Source organism: Schistocerca gregaria, chromosome 5 (genome assembly GCF_023897955.1).
Source record: "Schistocerca gregaria isolate iqSchGreg1 chromosome 5, iqSchGreg1.2, whole genome shotgun sequence".
NCBI lineage: Eukaryota > Metazoa > Arthropoda > Insecta > Orthoptera > Acrididae > Schistocerca > Schistocerca gregaria.
The window spans coordinates 30,555,011-30,572,197 of record NC_064924.1 but is presented as its reverse complement, the minus strand read 5'-3'; positions in this window follow the sequence as shown (position 1 = coordinate 30,572,197).

Sequence of the window (17,187 nt, the reverse complement as noted above, 5' to 3'; positions counted from 1 at the left end):
GAGGTAGAAAAACAGTTAAACTAGGTGCTAAATGGTGAAACTTCCACGACTCTTCATTGCATTGTCTGCTCTGTACAGTAGGATTAACGGCAATCTGTGGCGTCTCTGCCGAAAGAGTACAGTGTTGCTGCACGCGCAAGTGTCTCAGAGCACACCATCCGTCGTACATTGTTGGACATGGAGCTCCGCAGCAGACCACCCGTATGTATTGAAATGTTGACCTAACGACATCGTCATTTAGCATTGCAGCGGGTACAGGACCATCGGGATTCCACCGACGATCACTGAAAACGCTTCGGTTCTGGTACCTAGTAAGAGGTAACGGCGGTCAGCCTGGCGTGAACGCTGCTGCGGGAAGCCGCGAGGGCGCCCGAGCGTGTGTGGAGGCCGCCCCGCCTTGTGGCTGGGTGGCGTCGCCCGCGCAGCGACCCACAGCCGTCAGCATGGAGGATCGACCGAGCACCTGCACGCAGACCGCCACGAAGTCGACGCGCCTGCCCTCTCGTAATGAACGAATCGACCTTCGTGAATTGCAGCCGTCTTGCTGTGCGACTGCCTGCGACATCTGGACATCTGTCTGCATTAGCGTCAGTAGACGCCAGATGATTCAGCGAGTGCAGACTTTAGCTCACAGGGAAGTATAAGCTTCCTTCCTTCTCTGTCTACTGCACCTTCCTCTTTACGAAATCATATTTTTCTCCCTTTACGGTTTCCTACGTGCTACCTGTAACACACTAAATTTAAGGTAAACAAAACAAAATGTGTCATGATTGACTGTAATTTTGAGAAAAGTTTCAAAATCTTTTGAAAGGACCCAAATGAGGTAAAATTAGTACACTAAGAGCTTTTAGTTTCATGCTTTCTACATATTCCTTAAACGCTTCATGTTATGGTTTACCATTAACCACTTCTTTCAAGTACGTTTCTCTATCTACCTGTTATATATTTGAGAAAACATAACTTTTGGTCAATCATCTAAAATACACACGTGCGCAACGTTTAAGGACGGAATTAACTTTCGCATGCTGTGTTATTGTCAAGCAACCCATCTCGAAGACTCTTTGATCGTACCCAGAAATAACTGGTACAGTATACTACAGAAGGTAACGAGAATCCGCCACACACCGTCAGGTGGCTTGCGGAGTATGGATGTAGATGAATCACTCTTTTATTCACAGACAATATTTACGCTGAAGGCGATGCAATTTATGACGGTCCCCTAACTATTACAAAAGGTGGCACATGTTGCTCATTATGGTGTGTGATCACCACGGACGGCAATGCGTGCTCTGCAGCGTGTACCCACGCTGCTCACAGAGACGGTAAGCAGTTCATGTGACTGCGGTCTCCCTTGCTCCATCAGCGTAGTTGACAGGTGCTGGACGGTCGCTGCTGAATATGAACGTGGCGGTGTGCGCCTCTCCATCCCGCCCCGCATGATCGACGGGCTTTACGTCAGCAGGACGGGCAGGCCAGGCCACTCACACCACTCGCCGGATGACCTCTCGTTCCGACAGCTGCCCCACTGCGCTGTGCAATGCGGCCGTGAGTTGTCGTCCATAAGAGAGAAATCACGTCTGCCGCCCTATACTGTATCGTTCAAACCGATCGATATAGCAGGTTAGCCTCGGTTGTGACGTCATTTCCGGTTCTTTATTGAGATATCCTGTTCAGTAAGTTTCTGAGAAATGTTACCGAATGGTCCTCCCACCGATTTTACGACAATTGTACCGAGAGGTTTCTGACTTCGGTCTGGTTTTATCGATCGGTGAGCTGTGGTTTATGTACACCTGTAATTTGTTGTTTTAAACACATTTAGCGATCTTAGCTTTGGATTTAGTGATTGTGTTATTATAGAATCACCAGAGGAAGCATCCAGTTGCAAAGTGACTTCGTAATAGACTATTTTACTTTATTAGAAATATGGTTAGGTAGGGTTGTTACTGTGAGTCATTACATTTAAAAAAACACTTTCCGTCAATATTCTCTCTAAATACGTGTTATTTTCATGTAAATAACAGTTTAAAGATCATTAAATATCCAGACATGGGATCTGCTTACGTATATAACATGAGTGTGAACTGACGTTACTAGTGCTTTTGTGTACTTTTTCCCACAATTCACGACTTTCGCAGCACTGTTTGGCAACGAAGTCAGCCTACGTTCCTCTACAGACTACTATAACAAATGAGCATTGCGTGTCTGTTGTGTGGCGTCGCTACGTGGTTGGCGCGCGGGAATGCGATATCAAAGGTCACGTGTCAGCGCATGGGTGGATGCAAAAGCTTTTTTTTTTCTGTGAATGAAACAACCGACAGTGATCTTTATATTTTTTCTTGTTAAAAATAATTCACCATTTTTTCCGAATATGTAGCGATTTCCGAGTATGCGGTTACACAGGAATCTAAGAGTACGCCTTAAATTACTGGGAATGTAGCCAGCAGCAGTCATCTTCATAATCTTGCTTGTCACAAGTATTTATCTGCGATCGAATCCTCAACCACAGTTGACAGAGATGAAAGATGTCTGCCGTAATATCTTTAGACTGTAGCACCATATACGAACTGCAGAAGCTCTCGAAAATGCGTTTTTCTTTTCAGTTTTTGTTTTTAACATCCAAATCGTTGACGCATCATATAGGGAAGTGGGTTACTTAATCATTTCGATCTCTAGGAGCATGTTATAACCACATTCTGTTTACCTTCTTATTCTTTGAAACTCTCAGAATCAATTTTCGGGTATTTTTTATAGATGTATTGGTACAGTGTGGTACTACACACTATTTCTAACTAATTTTCTGAAACGTAAAATCCAAAACACGATGTCAGTGTGAATGAGAATAAGATGACGTAATGGGGCATTTACGACAATCTTCAGGGTACAGTCAAATACGCTATCGTTATTATGAATGCATGGAAACATGCAGTCACAGAAACTGTAATTTTTTTTATCCATTTCAGCTGAGAATCATGGAAATGGATATACCGCGCCTGAAACTGTTAAGGAGGAAGCAAGGGCGATGAAGGTGGGCACGTCAGCTCGATGGAATGCGGCGTCATGCGTTATGGCAACGTAAACGCAATTTTCGGTACTCGGAAGGAAAGCGCCTGCTAGCCGCTTTGTGTTCTTGGCGCTGTGCGCGGTGCAGTGCGCATGCGTGGATCTGCGGTCTCTTGCTTTTGATTGGCTTGCGCGACACGAACCGACAACAGCGCTTCGGTTGTCTAGACCCGTACGGTATCGCTACCGAAATGCATACTGAATAATGCAGGGACTCTAATTCGAGTACTAGACCGTTCGGTGCTATTGAGTACTGAAACGATCGGCACAATGGCAGAAAGACACAAATAGGCACCCAGAAAACAGGCACATGGGGAAGGAATATCGGTATTTATTACACTGATCATTCGGTAATATTCAAACCGGTCATCACTGGCCTTCTTTGGCGTATCAATCATTACGTTCATCATGAAGCCTACAGTTATTTCTCCAATCTTATATACCACGTAGAATATTTTTGTAGTGGCTCGCTCTCCTGGGGATCTCAGTAATTTGAAGGGAATGTCGTCTACTCCAGGGGCCTCTAATCCATTTACGTCTTTCAACACCGTCTCAAAATCTCACTGTATCATATTTCACATCTCATCTTCATCTTATTCCTCATCCCTTTCAATAGTTTTGTCCTCAAGTTCATTTCCCTCATTTAGCCCTTCTCAGTATTTCTTCCACATTTCAGGTTTCTATTCTTTGTTTAGTACTGACTTGCTATGTGAGGTCTTGATATTCTCATAACTGCTGCTGTTTCCTCTACATTTATCTTTTATTTTGTTGTAGGTGGCGTCTGTCTTTTCCCTAGTCATTCACGTTTCTACAGCCATTCACTTGTCCTGCATCCATTCTTGCTCAACCATTTCGCATTGTATGCCAATCTCATTTCTTTTTGCCGCCTGTATTCCATTTTGCTTGCTTGATTTTATACATTCTTATATTTTTCCCTTCATAAAGTAACTTCAATATCTCCTGTGTTATCTAAATGTTCGTACTGGACCTTGTCATATTTAGTTATTTTATCCAGCGCTGTCTTCACTGTTTCACCTGCAAAAGCTATTTACTTTTCGTCTCCATCAAAACTTCTATCAGATTGGCATCCCTTTCAGTCTTTTCTGCCAATTTGTCTTTTTCTGCGATTTTTAGTTCTTTCATTTTGCTACAAACGATTTTTATCTGCCTGAACCATCTGAAGAATTTATTTTACCTTTCACTCCCTTCATCACATAAGCGGTAGTTGGAATAGAAAATTATACTACTACGGTGGGTTATGGCTTGGTGTCTATGTGGTCTTTGACAATGCATTCACTATTTCGTTCCTCCTACATTATCCACAATCCCATTTCCTTATTCATTATTATTGGATATCCTTATGAAATGTGAATTTAAATTGTGAGTAAATCACACAATCTCATCTCAGTATCAGATGTAACTGACTATGTGAGAGCATGCAGTGTAAGCTTTCGTGGCTCGTGCTGACATCACTTAAAACGTCCGGGCTAATAGCCCATGGTCAGTGTATAAAACGCTCTCAACGTTTCCTCTCTGACTGCGGGAGACATCTTCACAGATAAAGTGGCGAACTGCTACCACAACTCGACGGATCGCCGAATATATGGACAGTGCAGTGGACGCCACAGGCCATCACGTGACAATGGCTACGAAAGTATCTATCGTAGTGCCAATATTCTCGACTAAAAGTAATGTTAAGTTGCAAATGTTGACATCTAAATTTTATCTAATTTTACACCTTCCTCTTTTCTGTCAAAATTACTAAGGTGTTTATAAATCTCAAATAGCCTCCCTATAAATATGAGCATGATAATGTGACGTTACCGGTATGACAGTCTCCTCCGTGATTTTTATTTCATGGTCACCGTCTTGGTAAAGATGTTCCGCTACGACCGATTTATCCATATGCTTAACACTTGTGTTCTATCAGACGGGTGTTCACACATCTTTTTGTGGTGCCTATATAAACCACTCGACCACTGAAAGGAATAGTAACTGTAAAAAAGCGTCAAACCTGAGCGCGTGGCTACTCATAAGAACAAGAAACATAGAGATTCCAAAGGCGAGAGTGCAAACCTCACAGCATCTGATTCGTCAGTGGAGCCAGCAATCGATCTTGGCACACACTGATAACGTAATACAGTTGGTCAGCAGATCTAATTTCGATTCTTGTTGTTAAGGTATGCAGGCTTATGCGTTTCTTTCTTTGAGTGCTAATTGGACTTGCGACTCGTGACTTACTTCTTTGCATGAGTTTATCAGTGCTGTGTGGAAGTACAGTTCAGTCGCTACTCTCTTTCTGTTTTTTGCACCGTGTTTATGTGGCTCCCAAATGTTCGACGCAGACTGTCTCGTTTCGTTTTTGGGTGGCCATTACTTTTGTAGGGATTTAATTTCTGACCACTATTCTCACTTGTGTTTCGTCCGGTACCGGAGTATATGGAAGATGTGGTTAACTACTTACGGAAAAGTATTTTCACAGAAGGTGATTTCAACTGTGTGATGTATCCTATGGACCAGTCTCCAAATTCTAAATTCTGCCGGGAATTGCAACATTTAGTTCATTTCCTAAAACTGCAAGATTTTTTGGTCTCTGCCTATTCGACTCTTACCAAATTATTTTACTGTTAAATGTAAAGTGGATGAGTGATAGGATTTTTGTTGTGAATTTTAAAATTTTCCCGGAGAATTGACTGTTCAAAGAAATTTCGGTCTTGCAGCTGGTCATCGTTCAATACCTCACACAATATTTCAACTGGGCACCTGACAGTCATCTTCAGGTGAGCCATCAGACACTGGCGAAAATGTCGTTGTTGTGGGCTGACCGTGGGCATCCAACAGACATCCAGCTTGTCTGAGTCCTCTGACAGGTCCTCACCAATGGCTAGCCCAGTTACTGCTCACACTGAGATTGACCCCATCCTGTGGTCGAGTGGGAGCGAAAGAGAAGGCTTCCCAGGGAACGATATGTAGGGCATCCCCAGTTAGTCTGACAAAAAGGTTCCAGGTGCTGTCTGTCGCTGACACTGTCGGTGAGCTAGATGCCATCGCCTGTCGTGTTTCAGAGGAAACCTCTCAGCATCAAGATCCAGACAATCACAGAGGGTGAGAACATTGATAATCGGGAGCTCCAGTGTTAAGTGCGTTATGGGACACCTTAGGGATATGGCTGCCAATAAGGGAAAGACAGCCAAAATGAATGTGCATATTGGTAGGAGTCATTCAAGATGTGGAACGGGTCTTCCCAGTTGCCTTGAAGAGCACAGGGCGCAGCCAACTGCAGGTTGTGGCTCACGTCAGTACCAACGATGTGTGTCACTGTGGATCAGAAGAGATTCTCTCTGGTTTTGAGTGGCTAACAGAAGTGGTGAGGGCTGCCAGTCTTGCTTGTGAGATGAAAGCAGAGCTGACCATTTGCAGCATAGTCGACAGGACCGATTATGGACCTTGTAAGGTGCGGTATTTGTGGTTTACTTATTCTAGGATTGAAGACAACTGTATAAGTTGAAATGACATGTTTAATGTCGGAATATTAGCGCATAAATACACGCTTTTACACTGTTTTCAATGTGTCAACAAACAGCTGTTAGGATAATGCATGTCATCAACATCAAAAAGTGAAATAATCCTAAGCAAAACAATATTAAGTATTAACTCTCAGAAGGTTAAATTATCCTAAATATGACAACATTAAAGTTTAACTAGATGTTTCTTTAGAAGGTTGTTCCTACACTTACGTTATGATGTTGGTCATTACTACGAAAATTGCCCAATTCCTGTTCAAGGTTCGGTACTATTTCTAAGATCACAATCAAGTCTATGGTGGATTGTTAGTTATGTGACAAACTGAGCAAAAGATTATCCAAGGTCGCTCGAGTTTACAGTAGACACAAGCTGGTGAACCAACAAGATAACGCCACTGCATGTCGTATTTTCCTTAAGCTGCAATGAGCTGTTGTCTGCTAGGCTGCTCTCTTCCGCTGAAATTCCCATAAAACGAATTACTCCTTTTCTGAATTTTCCAGCAGAAACTTTCCCTATGTTTCTCGTTATGGGAGAGAACATGTACTCATCCCTAGTCTTAGAATGTGGCGATATACACACACATGGTTGGAGCATAGTGCATATTATAATGCCCTCTCAGTCCTCACAAGAACTACTTCTGGAAGCAGTGTTCACACAAATTACTTCCCAGCATGAAAGGTGACACAAGCAGCAAAAGGGGTTTTAGTTTGGAATTCAGAGGGACGAGGGCAGAGACAAGGCTGTACTACAGGAGGTACCATGGAAACCACTTAAAGGGGTGTCCCAGGCAGAAAGTGTTATGTACTCTGTTCTGCACTTGACACCAGTTCAGAGAAGAGTCCCACAAAAACTTCCATCTTGTCCTACACTTAGCTGAACAGTTCTCCCACCTGGGTTCTTTCATTCTTCACATCACAGCTTTTTCTACCAATAGGAGCGTTTCTCTCATTTTGTGGAAACTCTCGCTACGAGTTGGAAGGTCCCTACCATTGAACTGTGTCGAAACTTTGGCACTTTTCTCCTTCCTAGCACGTTTCTGGCAGTCGGACATTTTGTGCAAATTCCAGACGCCTAAGTGCGTACATTGACTCTCTCATGTGTGTACCACTTGCTCGACAAGTGATCGAAAATGCGTCACTGGTCTTGTTTCGTATCCATTTGGAATTCCAAAATGCAGTTTTCTAACAGCTTTTTTTTGTGTCCTCCCTCAGACGGGCCATTATACTCGCTCTCTCTGTCTGAGTCACCTGGTCGGTCATTGTCTTTCCGCCTTGGACACCCCTTTAAGTGGTTTCCATGGTACCCCCTGTAGTGTGGCCTTGTCTCTGCCCTCGTCCCTCTGAATTCCAAACTAAAACCCCTCTTGCTGCTTGTGTCACCTTCTGCTCAAACATGCACTATAGGAATGGTGTGTTAATTACTGTCGATTGAGTGTCATACCTTTTTGCATTCCATACGGCTAGGCAAATTTGCTCATTACCACCAAATTAAGTTAGGTGTCATATTCACCATCCCATTGTGATGTATAAAGCTCTGATGAAAGCTGCAAATCTGACCTTCATTTATTCTGATACCTTACATATTCTCTGCTTTCTGTGTTCAATTTTGTGTTGGGTCAATCAGTGGTTGAAAATTGACTGAAGTCAGTGCAAAATTTTTTACAACTGCTGATTATAGCAATGGACATATTTACTGAACAAATTTCCTATTTTAATATTTTGTACAACTGAAACAGTGGTTCGAAGCAGTCTCATTATTTTACATAGTACTTGATTTCCTGTTTGCGGATTAGACCTCTTAAGTGATTTTCTTACATTGACTCTTACATTGATTCTGATTATTTAAACAATTCTATTTAACTAATCTAAGCATTTTTTTCAAAATAGGTGACTACATTTTCATTGTAATTTTAATTCAAATAATTGAGTGTATATATATATATCATCCCAAAAATATTCTTTTCAGAAGCTGATCGCATTTTCTTCACCTAATTTATAATTTGTATTAAATGACAATGGATATGTATTGAAGTTGAGGAAAGGAGGAAAGCCTCATTTAATATTATCCTTCCCTTTTATAATAAATGTTACTGTTCTCTAGCTTTCATATTAATCCTCATTGAAGACATGTTCATTTATTACAGTTAAGCTTTATGATCTATAACTCAATCGTATCCATGACTTTACAGGCATAATTGTATACATTAACTCTACGCATTATGACTATCTTCTCAATAGTAAACTTTTATATTCCTTTCTTCCCTCATCATACTCGTCCTTATTGAAACCATTCCTGGGTTAGTTTTTCTTCCCACCATTTACCTCCTTCCACGAAATAACATTTTCTTGCTTAACTGAATACTTCAATTCTCTTTCCTAAATATTACCTCCTAAAGACTTCTAAAATTTATTTCCTCATATCTCTCGTTCAATATCAGATGGTGGTACTTTCCACAAATTATATGTGCTTCGCATATTCCCCCAAAATATCTCCTCAATTATTTGTTCACCGTCCTCGGCGGAACAAATTAAAAATGGCTATCTGCTCCCCACCTAATTATCTATTTCCTTCCTACTTCTTCACTTCCTTTTGTCTACAAAAATCAACTTTCTCCTGCTTGACACTACATCTTTAAGCGAGAATCTGCTACTATTTCGTCAACCTTTCAGCATGCTGATCTCTATGTTTCTCCTTACTTTCAACTCTCTCCTCAGAACACATTTAATTTGTAGAAGAGTTACTTTAGTTCTTATTTCTCTGTCTTTTCATCACCAATATTCTTTTACCTTCCTACGAAATTAATTTTATTTGTATAGTTAACTGAAATAAGTACAAGTTAAAAGTTTTATCTGGGTGCATTTTGCTGTCTTTCATACACTTTGATTTCTGAACATTTAATACAACTAAATTCTCGTGTGGAGTTATTCCCTTTTTCTTTTGTTTAACCTTTATATACTCTTTAAATGACTCACGTGCTGCAAGCCCAATGATTTTCCTGTTTTCGTATTCACCAATTCGACTGCATTATTAAGGACTACTTTACTAACCTCCTTGGGGCCATTGTACATAGAAAAGAATTTGTTTTCCACGCTGTAACCTTCCTATTGATTGGTGCTAATTTTACAAAACGGCGATTTTTACTTTAGATGTTGGAGGGACTTCATTTATAACTTGGGTATTGTTATTGGTCTTCGTATCGTTCATATCGTCAGTTCTGTCTTTTACCTGGGTTTGGTGGCCTCAACTCGACTTCTTCTACCAGTTGATTTCGCGTGTTTTCTCCCACTGAAGCTTGAGTTTCCCAGCCTTTCAGCGTTCTGGTCATTCCATTACCACCTGAGTAACCTGGATATTGCTGCTTAAAACCTGAAAACTTTGCGCCTTTGTTCGCACAGGGATTGTTATCTCGGGTCATAGTTACCACCATAGTTTCTAGGACCAAATCCACCATGGTAATTCCGCAGCCCAAGAAAACCATTATTGTTATTTGCCGTCTGTGCGTTTCCTAAACCATAATTATTATCGTTATTCCATGGGCGATTACTACTCCTTCCAAACTCATTACCTTTGCCACTGGAATTATTATTTTTAAAAACTGATCGGTTGCTGTTATGCCCCCTATTATTGTTTTCTCTGATTGTACGTCATTCCTTTGCGTCATAGTCACTGAATATGAATTCAAGTTCTCTTAACATTCCTTTAACTGCTTGTATATTACCTTCTGCCCTACTAATCAAGGACTGCTATAACGTAACGGTAACTTCATTGTGCACATCCGTATCAGTTCCCCATCACTGTATGGATTATCTAAAAACTGATTCTTTTTTGTAATTTCCTCAAAAAATCTAAAGGGTTTCTTTTCTCCTGAATTGTCGAACAACTCTTTCTGTAATAACTCATACTTTATTTTGTGTTTCTGTGAACCAGTATCGCTCGAAGAATGCGGATTTAAACCGCTCATACGATTGAGAGTTTACTGCATAATGTAGGCCGTTCCCGCTTTATTTGTAATGTTGGAATTATCTGACTGTCAAAAAGTTATCATTCTCAAATTTTTCTCTTTCACCATACGGCGTTTCTACTTTCACAACATTACTCGTTCGCTTCGACTTTGTCATGTTTTCTTGTATTTGTTCTACCACATTTGGGTCATCAGGCGACATATTTATGTCCCATGTAGCATCGTATCAACGCCTTGGTCTGGAGTTATCTAAATCGTACGGTTCCTCGTGTATCTGACTGACAGATTCGCTTACATTTCCCGTTAATGGTTCAGTCTTTTGCCTTTGAGTTATATTCATATTGTCTTGGGATCTATAACCTGTTGTACTGTAACTTGGAAATTCCACAATTGGTACATGTGCTGCCGCAACTTGCTCCGTTCTCGCGTCACTCGCGGACGTTATGAGGATCGGCTGCCGCTCTGTTGGAATGAGTGCTTTTACCGTTTCTCACTCCCTTGTCTGCTGTGACGGCACATCACCTGCTTCGCTCAGCTGTTTTAACTGTTCTTTTCCTATGTGCTTTTGTTTCGTTTCTGTAATTATGGACGCAGCCTCTTGTTGATTTACGACTGGAATTTCATGGATTTTTTGTCCTTCCGCTACTGCTACAGAAGATTGCACAACTGATTTGTTTCTTTCTGTATATCTTTCCGTCACTATGTCAGATATTCCATCACGTGGCTACTGTTTTCTGTACGATATTCGATACACTGTTTCGATTCTGTACGAAGGTCTTCATACTGTTTCTGATTTTTCGAGACTGATTTTTCAATGCGTCTGTCGAATATCTTTAATGCGGCTCGGCTAACACGTTTTCTGACGTTGAGCTCTTCCATGATTTGTTGCGCCTTACTAGACGTCTTACGTGCTAACTTATCCATTCTTTGATCAACGTTAAACACTGCATCCTGCACCTGGTCAACGTCAGAACTCATCTTTTTCTGGTCAGCCATCAACGGTTTTATAAGCTAACGTGAGTCTCTCGCCTTTCTCCGGATTTCAGTAAACTGTTCATTAACCTCCGTTCGTAATTTTTGCTCATCTTCAAGGACTGTTTAGAACCCAGCTTAGGTTTCAAATCTGAGACTACTTAAGGCAGCATTGGTTGCCGATAACCCTGCATCTGTTGCTGTTTTCAAATTAGTCGTTTCCATTTTTAAATCTGCTAGCCCTGTATTTGACTGCTTCACGACCACAGTGAGTTGCCCCAATATTGTGAACACGCTGTTTGATTCTTCGCCATCGTCACCTGTCACCATTTGATGAAAATTTTGCCGTTCGCGTCTTTCACGTGTCGTCTCACCGACTTCCCTGCACAGTACGGACGCACTTACACACTTTCTTTCTGTTGGAAATTGCACCGTTTGGTTCAAAATTACTGTATTTGGTTCAACACACCGAAGTTACTCGTCCTATAGATCTATTTGTGACCCACTAGATCCGTCATTTGTTTGTTTCCGTGTATTCTCAGACTGTGATACTAATCGTGAAGCTGCTACCACTCCCGCTGCACTATCATTACGTTCCGTCCCGTGACTCGCACTCGATACTTTTTGTTCTACGTCTATCTTGCCAAGATCTTCAGTTTGACCTATCTGCGACACTCTCCATTCTTCCGCCATCTCTAATCGTTTCGATAACCTCTGTCTTTCTCGAAATGCGCAAGCTTGCCCTCTCGTCAACATCAAGTTATACGATCACACACGTTTCCAAAAACAACAGAAAGTTTCTTATATTATGTACACATCATTAGCAACGCTGTTCACTGTTTGTGTATTTTCAAAACCACCCCAACAATTCCTTGAATAATTTCGCGCGCGCCAGCAAAGTCATGCACAAGCTACTTCTACAAATGACAAATGTTCTTCGACTTGATAATACAACTTTTCTACACATTGGATCACACATTTACTGTATTCTATTCACAGCACATGTACATACATTGGGTAATCTCCTCACAAAACAAAACGAAAATTTTTGTCTTTCAAAACTAGAAATTTTTTATTTTTCTTACTAATTTGACTATTTGCCATCCAGGCAGACCAATCGCCATTCTGGCAGGGCCGCGATTTGTAAGTTGCAATATTTGTGGTTTACTTATTCTGGGATAGAAGACAACTGTGTAAGTTGAAATAACATGTTTAATGTCGAAATATTAGCACAAAAATACACGCTTTCACACAGTTTTCAATGTGACAACAAAAAACAGTTGTCAGGATAATCCATGTTGTCAACATCAAAAAGTGAGATAATCCTAAACACAACAATGTTAAATATTAACTCTCAGAAGGTTAAATTATCGTAAATACGAAAATATTAAAGTTTAACTAGAAGTTTATTTACAAAATTGCTCCTACACTTACGTTATGATATTGGCCAGTATTACGAAAATGTCTGATTACACTTCAAAGTTCGGTTCTATTTTTGGGATGACAATCAAGACTAGGGAGGATTGTTAGTTATGTGGCAAATTGAGAAAATTATTTCCCAAGGTCACTCGAGTTTGCAGTGGACGCAAGCTGATGAACCAACAAGATTTTGCCTCTGCACACGATATTTACCTTAAGCTGCGATGAGCTGCCGCCTGCTAGGCTGCTCTCTTCCACTAAAATTCCTATAAAACTAATTACACCTTTGCTAAATTTTCCAGAAGAAACTTTCCCTATGATTCTCGTTATGTGAGAAAACATGTACTCATCCCAAGTCTTAGAATGTGGCGACATACACGCACATCGTTGAAGCAGCGTGCATATTATAGTGCCGTCTCAGTTCTCACAAGAACAATTAACTAATTGACTGGTTCGTTTCTCCACAGTTGGATCTAAACGTTCCTACAGTTAATTTCTAGCTAGATATCAGCCGCTGTGAACACAGTGTTCTCCATCGTTCAGAGCGTTATGTGCTCCGTTCTGCATTTGACACCAGTTCAGAGAAGGGTCCCCCGAAAATTTCCATCTTGTCCTACTCATAGGCGAACTGTCTCCCTAGCTGGTTTTTTCGGTCTTCATGTCATGCCTTTCTTCCTCTTATTTTGTGGAAACCTTCTCTACCAATTGCAAGGTCCCTACCATTAAATTGCCAATCGGGCGTTTTGTGCCCGTTCCAGATGCCTAAATGCGTACATTGAAACTCTCACGTGTATACCACTCGATGTACACGTGGTCGAAAATGCGGCACTGGTCTTGTTTCGTTTCCATTTGGAATTCCAAAATGCAGTTTTCTAAAAGCTTTGTTTTCTGCCCTCCCATAGATTGGCCGTTATATATTCTCTCTCTGGTCCGTCGTTTACTTTCCGCCTGGGACACCCCTTTAAGCAATTTCCGTGGTACCCCTCTGTAGTGCGGCGTTTCCTCTGCCCTCGTCCCTCTGAATTCGAAAGTAAAACACCTCTCGCAGCTTGTTTCACCTCTCGTTCTAACATACATTGGAGGAACGGTGTGTTAATTACCGTCAATTGAGTGTCATACATTTTTGCATTACATACCGCAAGGCAAATTTGCTCATTGCCACTGAATTAAGTTCCGTGTCATATTCATCTTCCCACTGCGATATATAAAGCTCTAATCTAAGGTGCGAATCTGACCTTCATTTATTCTGCCACCTTACAACCATTGCCTCAGAGTCCAGTGGAGGATCTAAATCAGAGGCTCAGACAGTTCTGCGACTGTGTAGGCTTCAGACTCCTCGACTTGGGCCAGATGGTGGTTGGGCTTCGGGTTCCACTGAATAGGTCAGGAGTCTACTATATGCAGTAGGCAGCTAAACGGGTAGCAGGGGCTTCGTGGCGTGGACTGGGTGGTTTTTAGGTTATAGGATCTCAGGAAAACGCAAAAAGGGCTTGAGTCACAAAGGGTGCAGGTCGAACTCAGGAAGAACTTAGATACAGGAACCATGGGTATAACAGTTTATATTCTCGTAGATGTGTTGGACAGGTACCAGAGCTGTAAGCGCTAGTAGAAGGCACTGATGCTCAAATCGTAATAGGCACTGAAAGCTGCCTAAAACAGGAGATAAGCTCAGCTGACATTTTTTGCGAAGAACCTAAGGGTGTTACAAAAGGGTAAACTAAACATGGTTGACGGTGGCGTGTTTGTTGCTGTTAGAGGTAGTTTTGTTTATAGTAATATGCCTTTTACTTTGTATACCTGCTCGTGTAGAAAAGTTTCTGATGATGAAAAAATAAGACCTAGCTTTGTTTATGGTAATATGTCTTTTACTTTGTATACCCGCGCATGTAGAAAAGTTTCTAATGATGAAAAAATACATGTATGGATGAAAGGACTTGGTGTACTTGCTGTGAATGTAACTGTAACTAGTGATATTAATTTGTATTATAATTATTAATAAAGTGTTATCCGTGACTCCTGTAACTGGGGGCGTCAGCCGAGAACCGCTAGTCGTACATCTGGTAATCGGGGGCTCAAGGATGCAACAATTTGAAAAAATTAACAAAGCATAGCGCCCCACTGCCCAATGGGCGCCCAGCCAGCCAGTTATGCAACCCGCCTGGCTTGGCGCTAGGCCGGCGCACCAGCGGGTACTTGCGCTCCAAGTACGACTAGAGCGCGCGTACAGGATAACCCTCGCCTGCTGGTGCCTGCAGAGTCTAAGTCCGTTGTCAGCACCTTACGTAATCAAGGTCATGCTTTGCCTATATAAGCGGGCACTACACGCCAGCTAATTGGTTCCCTTTACCGACCTCTCAATTCTGATGCTTCAAAGAAAACACATATGTGACTCATATGATTATAGTTGGTGGTGACTTTAATTTAACCTCGATATGTTCGCGAAAATACATGTTTAAATCCGAAGTTGTGCTAAACGCATTCTCTGAAACTTATTTCGAGCAATTAGTTCATGAGACCACGCAAATATTAAGCGGTTGTGAAAACACACTTGACCTCTCAGTAGCAAATAATCCTTTGTTAATAATGAGCATCAAATCGGATACAAGGGTTACTGAACATAGGGTTGTCATAGCGAGACTGAATATTCCAGAAGAGGTCGAACTACTGTAGTGCCGGCAGACTCCTTGGTAAATTTCTTCGGTCTTCGAAACGTTGGTCAACAACCTGACACTCCTTTCACCTTCGTCACAACGTGTGACATTTTCCTATTACGTTTTTATATTTGTAACTCCTATCACTTTCGATGAATCTGTAACACTCAAATTTGTTTTACCTCTCGATTTCTCTAAGTTTGACGAAACCTTCTTAGTACTCATGTGTACAACCTCATTCATTTTATTGTTTAGGGTGAACTGTCAAGTTTTCCTCGGTGAAGATATATTTCCACCATCATTTTGCAATGTCCTTTGTTCTTCTGAGCAGCGTAGTAGCCGGCATCATTACCTGCCACAAATCTAAGAGAAATGTTCCGATGGTCTTCTAAACAGTTAACCTATATTAAAAATAACACAAGGTCTACGTCACTTTAGCTGCGGAATCACACTCATCACTTCTGCTTCAATAGGTGCAACCTGTTACCTTCTAGACATGAACAACCGAATTCAATAGCTCATCTGAGACGGTACTCCATAGGAAAGCGATGTGGCTGGAAGTCGCTTATAGGGAATGACACCAAAAGCCTTTCTGGAGCTCTATAAATACAAAATCGACTTGAGAGCTCCTGTACGCAGTACATTATGCGAATAGAGTTCCAGATGTGTTTTACACGATTGATGATTTTTAGGCATTATCATGGGCTTTCACACTGCCTACTGTGAAATTTAACTTGCCAGATTTGGCATTCTCAATTTCTCGCCTAGTACAGTGAACTGTGGTTTCACTGATACGTGACATCTCTCCAGATATGCGTCCTCTCCGGCACCATAAAGTCACAAATGAAACAGGTAGTCTCAGGCGTAGCCAGTGTACGGTATTAGGTCCTAAATTCCTTTCATTGTACATAAATGATATGTCATCAGTTTTGTTATACTGAAAACGCCACATGAACGCTGAGGGCCTTGATTAGTACGTAAGTGCAAAACCAATAAATTTGAAGACACTAATCGATTTTCTCATTAGCGACCTGCGTGCACTATCAAACTGGATTAAAGTCAATCCAACCAAAATCCAAGTGTTACAAGTTTGTCCCCCAGAGTCGTCAGCCCGAAATGTCGGTAACCAATTTTCTCCCTCAGTAAGGAATCTAGGAGTAATAATGAAAATCTAAATTCGACTGAGCGCGTAACTACAACGTGCAAGAAGGCATGAGCATCTAACCACGTCCTAGTAATATATGTAAATGCTGTTCTCCCTTGACCTGGAAAGGAAAATGGTACAAACACTTATACTTCTACACTCCTGGAAATTGAAATAAGAACATCGTGAATTCATTGTCCCAGGAAGGGGAAACTTTATCGACACATTCCTGGGGTCAGATACATCACATGATCACACTGACAGAACCACAGGCACATAGACACAGGCAACAGAGCATGCACAATGTCGGCACTAGTACAGTGTATATCCACCTTTCGCAGCAATGCCGGCTGCTATTCTCCCATGGAGACGATCGTAGAGATGTTGGATGTAGTCCTGTGGAACGGCTTGCCATGCCATTTCCACCTGGCGCCTCAGTTGGACCAGCGTTCGTG